Source organism: Etheostoma cragini, chromosome 2 (assembly GCF_013103735.1).
Source record: "Etheostoma cragini isolate CJK2018 chromosome 2, CSU_Ecrag_1.0, whole genome shotgun sequence".
Classification (NCBI taxonomy): domain Eukaryota; kingdom Metazoa; phylum Chordata; class Actinopteri; order Perciformes; family Percidae; genus Etheostoma; species Etheostoma cragini.
In genome coordinates this window covers 28,170,890-28,177,339 of record NC_048408.1, presented here as the reverse complement: position 1 = coordinate 28,177,339, position 6,450 = coordinate 28,170,890, and the positions used below count along the sequence as shown (strand labels likewise).

The window sequence follows — 6,450 nt, the reverse complement described above, 5'->3', positions numbered from 1 at the left end:
TTTTATATAGACCTTAGTGGTCCCTAATACTGTATCTGAAGTCTCTTTTATATAGACCTTAGTGGACCCCTAATACTGCATCTGAAGTCTCTTTCTCAAAATTCAGCTTTGGTGCAGATTTACAGACTATTTAACCAGAATTTCTCTTCTTTGGTGAATGTTTTGGTCAGTGATATTTTTTAATTGTTTAAAAAATTCATACTCAGCAAGATTATAGCGGCTTTACTGTGGGAATTTTTGATGTTAATAATCCAGAGTTTTGAGCAATTGCCAAAAAGGGAGTTACAAAAGTCAGACAGACAATCTTGGATTTTCTGCCTTTTATTGCTTATCAAAAATGTCTGGAAGCATGCTTGTTTTAGCAGGAATTAAAAGAATTGTGCTAAGTCTACAGAATAAGCCTCAAACATATGTGGTCAGGAGTTAGCCGGTGGTGGTTGGTGCATCACTTAGTTTTAGAAAGCTCCAGATAGAAAAGGGCCGGAGCTCAACAGACCCTGTTCTGATTGCAGCTTCCTTAATGCGCACAGGCGATACTTCTGTTCTGGGAATCCGGATTCACACAGACCTGTGGGCACACTTTTATGTCAAGAAAAGAAAAATAGCACAAAATACTACTGGGATCAACGATGCTTTGTCCTACTTCTTCTCATGTGGAACGCTGCATCTGTGGACGTGAATATGCTGTAAAATGTTTAATTGGTTTATTATATTCACAGCACAGATTCACTGTCTGTATATGATGCCTTGGTTTTGTTACACATGTTTACAGCTAACCTGGGCTCGTCTACCGAAGGCACACAGCCCGCTTAACCTAGCCAGTAACATAATTCACCTCTGCTTCTTTTTTCTGCTTCTAGAGGGGTTTGTACTAACACGCGCCACCCCCTCATGTGACATGTATGCCTTTACGCTATCATTTCACCACTCCAAAAGACCTTTCTAAAGATACTAATAATTTGGTTGTAATTTGGTGTTTATTAAACTACCGTGTAGTAAAGTAAAATCTCTCTGTCCCTCAGTGTGCCTCTCTCAGGCTCGACTGTATCAAAGTGTGAGGTTAGTCTGCTTAATTCAAGCTGGACGCTGAGCTGACCCAATTTGGTTACCTAACTTTCATCCTCTCCTTTTGTCATCCCGCTCCTTCCCTCTTCAAGGATTCAAGGATTTATTATTGCCATTATAAATCTAGTTGTAGCCCCCTCCACCCCAGGCTATACACACACCCTTTTTTATAAACAGATAGGACATATCTAAATTAGAACAGACTCTACTGTATGTAGACAAAATATAAAATAAAAAAGAATTTCCTCTGCCTCATCACCTTTATTTGCAGCCATCCTCCTCTCCTCTCCCTATTCTTCTCTAATGAAATCCTTAAAAAAAACGCTTGACCTATTAAACCCTCCATCTATACCGAATGACAGAGCTAACTTTGAACGAGAGAAAGATGCATTGAGGGGAAAAGAAGTAGATCTCAGCAACGTCCTGACTGTGCTCTTTAATCAGAGTATTGGGAGTCATAATTCACTCACTCATGGTGAGGAGCAGCAGTTCCCACACTACAGCCTCTTTGAAATGACTAATCGGGATGCTTCCTCCAGTTACACATCATCTAAAGTAACCGTAGAAACAGTAATAATAGAATGAGGGGTTTTATCAAGACTGACAACATTTTAACAGTGTGCAGGTCTGTTAAAATGGCATGAAGGAAGGATATTATAGGAAAAGAGTTGATTTTTGTCTGGTGACTAAACAAATGTTCTCACTGGTAGATGTGTGTGGATAGATGGGTGACCAGGAAACTTGGCAGGCTCTTTACTTTAACTTGTTTCTGAATGTTTCTGCTCTCAGGTAGCTCTCTTTCAGCCTGTTTGTTGTTTCCCTAATTAGCTGATCCTCCAGCAGACATCTTTACTGGCTTCATCGCTGCTGCAGAGTCATATTTACCCTTAACACACTGTTTTCAAAAGGCCTCTCTAGAACAAAACCATGCCCAGAGTGAAAGGGTAAACCAAACAAAGCCTACTGTTAGTCTTATTTGGGTTGATTCCCCTGTAAATTTAACTATTATCCAACTGGATGGCTATCACAGCCCCTCGGTGGGTATTAGACATCCTGAGACATATGGGCTTGACGTGCTTGACTTGCCTTTCCGTTGGCCGTCCCTCAGGCTTTGGCAGGTTGCCACATATTGTGCTGCACTGAAATGAGCATTCTGGGTTTTTCTCTCGACAGAGTTTGGATCTTGGTTTAGCCTGTGAGGGGGTTTTATATTATATTTACTCATGATTTTAGGCAAGACTGCTCTGCATTTTGTCAGTAGATAAAGTAATGCTGCATGGTCTTTCTCTCTCTGCCTCACTCTCTCTCTCTCTCTCTTCCAAAGATGCCACTCCCTAACACATTAGTGAAGATTATTTCCAAAAATGGAATAGATTATCATTTTATGTTGATTTTTAAGTTCTTGCATTGTTTTGGTGAAAACTAGTTTAATGTGTAGTCATAAAGCATCAACTAAATTGTAAGCGTTTGTGTTTGTAGACATTTCAGCGTTAAGCCAATAAGTGTTGCGCATAGAATAATTCGATAAAATGTGAGCACTTTGGATATAACAAACAAAACCTGGATAGAATTCTATAATATTTGACTACCATCATATCAGATACATTTCTGGCCCTTCTGATCTTTTTCTGCTTCGTCTTCCAGTCATGTTTTAATAGTTTCATGTTAAATTAGTCTAAATTATTGTTTTGGTCACAACTCAAAATATTTATGTTAATTTGTAAATTGGTAGCAAGCATGTACAGCTGTCTTTAATTTGAATGTTCATTTTATTTAGTTTTTTCATCCCACCTGTGCATTTAGATATTTTACTGTTAATGTCATCCTTTTTATTTGTATTTTCAGGGTGTGATTCACCAGGTCTACATATCCCTGCCTCTGCTAAATTATTATTATCCCCCAAGCAGCAGTTGCTGGTTGTATTTAGCTGCTACAGAGCTCCGGGATGCCGGCTAACAGCGGCAGTTGTTTAGGCGCCAATGGGTGACTGTGAGCCGGGGACAGGCACCGCCAGATGACACTCTGTCGGTGGCCATGGGGTTTAGCCAGAAAAAGTGAGCGTAATGTGGCGATGACAGTTAAGTTTAGTCACCAAAATGAGTTTAGGAAAAACACTCCCGAGAAAGGAACGAGCGTTTCCTGATTGAACGTATGTAGTTTCCGCTCCCCGACTTAAAAGCACTGTGTTTCATGAGGACACCATTGGATAATGACGTTGATAAATAAGTGTCTTGGCATGGCCAGCCGAGTGGAACTATATCCATGGTATTGAAACAGGGATTTCATTGTTGCATGTTTTGTTTTGTTGTGCATGCATCGCAAGCTGTTTATATTATGTTCACATATAAAAAGACAAGGCAAATAACAGGCATCACCTGTGGCATGGGGAAAAGGATTCCCAAAGTAACGGTGAAAGTATATTCTGCCATCCCAATCCAACACTTCAAATGTCAAATTCAGAGAATATTTCCTCACAGTCAGTTCGCTGTCTGTCCTGTGTTCAGACACAGCCCTGGTTCTGTAAATGGGAGACAAACAAAGCAAGACTATTCTGTTTGTGTTGTGCACAGGGCGGGGAAAGGCTGTGAGTGTATTTGTTTGGGTGTGGAGTTCAAATATAACAACCTTTCTCCAGAATCACAGACATTACCTTTACCAAATGGGCTGCTTGTTTAGTACAGTATTTGCTAACTTGTACTTGATGGTTAGCTGACAAAATGTCATGAGATAGGCTGTCTGAAAACAGTAGGATGTAGTAATACTTGTGCCCTTTGACCCCGTGATTGTTGTTGCTGGTGATGCTCATATTCATATTATTCATAAAGTCAGTTCACATTACAATAAGGGCTTTTCAGATGGTCAGACATCGTCTAAACCCTCTTCCCTTCACAACTTAGCATCGTCAGAATTGTCCGTCAGTTTCTGTAACTTCGCGAAATAGGCCAATTCCTTCACATCCACTATGTGAAAGGATTGACCATTTGTCAGTTATCAGGTGGTTCAAAGATGGCTTCTTGCATCAGGTGTGAGTGTCCTTCTCTTTGGCCGTCTGTTGACTCCCGGTCAATGACCTTTAACCCCCTTCCCGCTGACGCTGTGAGCAGTTTTGCTGTAGTGTTTACACATAGCTGATGTTTTCTTGTTTTTCAAGTTGCAAGTAACGTCATAAACTCCTGCAGATAGATATATATGTCTAGAGGTGTAACTATACAGGCAGTGAATAATCACATACTCTGTAAGAATCGACTTAGATAATAGCTGTAGATAAGTTAGTAATATCACTCTGTATAGTCACTGGAGGGTGGATGTGAGCTCCCGTCTGTGGTGTCATGATGCAGTTCATTAATAAATATATAGAGTTGTCTTCTCTTTTAATTTCTCCATCTCTTATCTGAGTTGTTCTTTTTCTCTCCCTCCCTTTCTCTCTTGCTTTCTTTCCTTCCATCTGTCCTATAGTGCTGAATCTTTGACTAGAATGCTTACTCTACACACCAGAGCTGGGCCCATTAGCTGAGACCAGCACACTCCTCTTCCACCTCCTCCTCCTCTTCCTCCTCCCTCTTTCGTTCCTCCTCTCCACTTCCATTAAACAGCCAATCAATTAATATAGGTTGAGTTGGTGTGAGAACAAGCCAAAAAAAAAGCAATCCTCTAATTAGCTCGGATGCTACATCAGCTTGCTATACCTCTCTGCCTGACTGCATAACCCCCCCCAGACACACAGACACACACACACACCACCAGAACCACTATTCTTTCTCTCAGACACACACCCTTCACCAAATGATCATGAACATTGAGAGCTGAGTTTCATGAAGATACTAACTATATGTAACTAAACCAGTACCTGAAACTTCACCAGCTTGTCTTAAAACATTCATTGGAACTGTCAGGATGCTAGCTCTTAGCTGATCAGTAATTAGACTCCATTTGTTTGGACCGTGTTGAAGTAACTGTTTTATCCCAGTGAGGGAGTTTTGCTGGACATTTCTTGCAGGGCCATATTTGGCAGCAGTGTCCTTGCGGAATCATCAACTTTGATTATTTTGAACATACTTGCAGCCTCGGGGCTGTCACAGTTGCAACAATACACTCAAAAACTATTTCAACAAGCTGAAGGTCCAATCCAGGGTCACATCCGGCAAGCAAATACAGGACACAACAAAGTGGTATAGTGTGTTGTTCAGTATTGATATTTTGAGTTTCTGTATAATGAAATAGACAGACAGAGATTACAACATGATCATCATCAAACAGTCCACCAGTGAGGAACTAAGCTGACGGCAAGTACAACATGTATTTGTGGTATCAACATGAAGTTGTGTGCTAACATTGGTACACAAATGTGTTTGCTTTGAACAGGGAAGCAAGATTAAAAATATTCTTTTTCATAACATTTGAATTGTAACATCAAGTCCAGTGAGCTCAGCAGACTGCAGCAATCTCTTCTTTTCTAACATTTAAACTTATATTGAAATACAGCTAATGGCAGCAAATTCACCTTAACATACACAAATGAAGCACAGAAAAGAAAGAGAATAAGAGAGAAGAAAAAAGCGTTACACCAATTTTCCACTTTCCAACTTGTGTTCTACTGTACACCATTCAGAGGGCTCACAGTACACTTGTTCAGGAAAACTGTGTGAAGTTAAGAAAAAAACCCAGGAGATGCTCCTGATCCCAACGTGTGTATGTTTGTGGCCCAAACCCTGACCCAAATTTTGATTCATATAAAATAAAGTAATCTTGTAAGGCTCAAGCTTCTGTAAAACTGGATCCTACCATAATTTAACTTGTTGGCATCGCTACTTTTAATCTCCACATCCCCCCCAATATTCATTGTTACACAATCAGGGGATATTTTAGTAGATGGTCAGAGCTAAACCCTTCTATTAAATTGTAGTTTCCATTTAAAGTGTGGAGTCGTCTGCACTTGTATACCCATAAAAAGCTCAATATGCAATGTTTTTTATGAACAATGAAACAATTAACTGAAAATATGTAAAGTCAGTCATTTAGATCCCACTGAGAATCAACACACATGTCTGCAGCTCTGCATTGTTATTTTGTTCATCTGTAGTCATGCTGGGAATTAAATTTCTCGGGTCTACTTCAATCATTTTTAATTTCAGCGATATTAACTATACGCTGCAGCCATTAGAGAGCAAAAAATACAACTGCCATTGGACAAACTGCAGCTACAGCAGTCAATGAAGAGAAGGAGCTGTTGGCACTGAAATATTTTCATTACTTTTTTTCAGTTGAACGTGAATTGGCACTTATCCTGCTGTGTTGTCTCTCTCTCCTCTCATTCTCTACCTTTCAGACAGCTCTGTTGCTTTGGCCTGCCGAGTAAGATCATAGAATGAAAGGGTGGGGGGGGGG

General features: G+C 40.1%; 1 long non-coding RNA gene across 1 annotated transcript in view; it reads right to left on the bottom strand.

Moving 5' to 3' along the window:
- Window positions 1-531: 531 nt before the first annotated feature.
- Window positions 532-6,450, bottom strand: part of LOC117934713 — a 14,148-nt gene continuing 8,229 nt past the window's right edge. Inside the window, exons 2-3 of the long non-coding RNA XR_004654553.1 lie at window positions 3,196-3,204; window positions 532-544 (exon numbers count right to left, since the gene is read on the bottom strand). This is a non-coding gene — a long non-coding RNA (uncharacterized LOC117934713). The remainder of the gene's footprint in view (window positions 545-3,195; window positions 3,205-6,450) is intronic.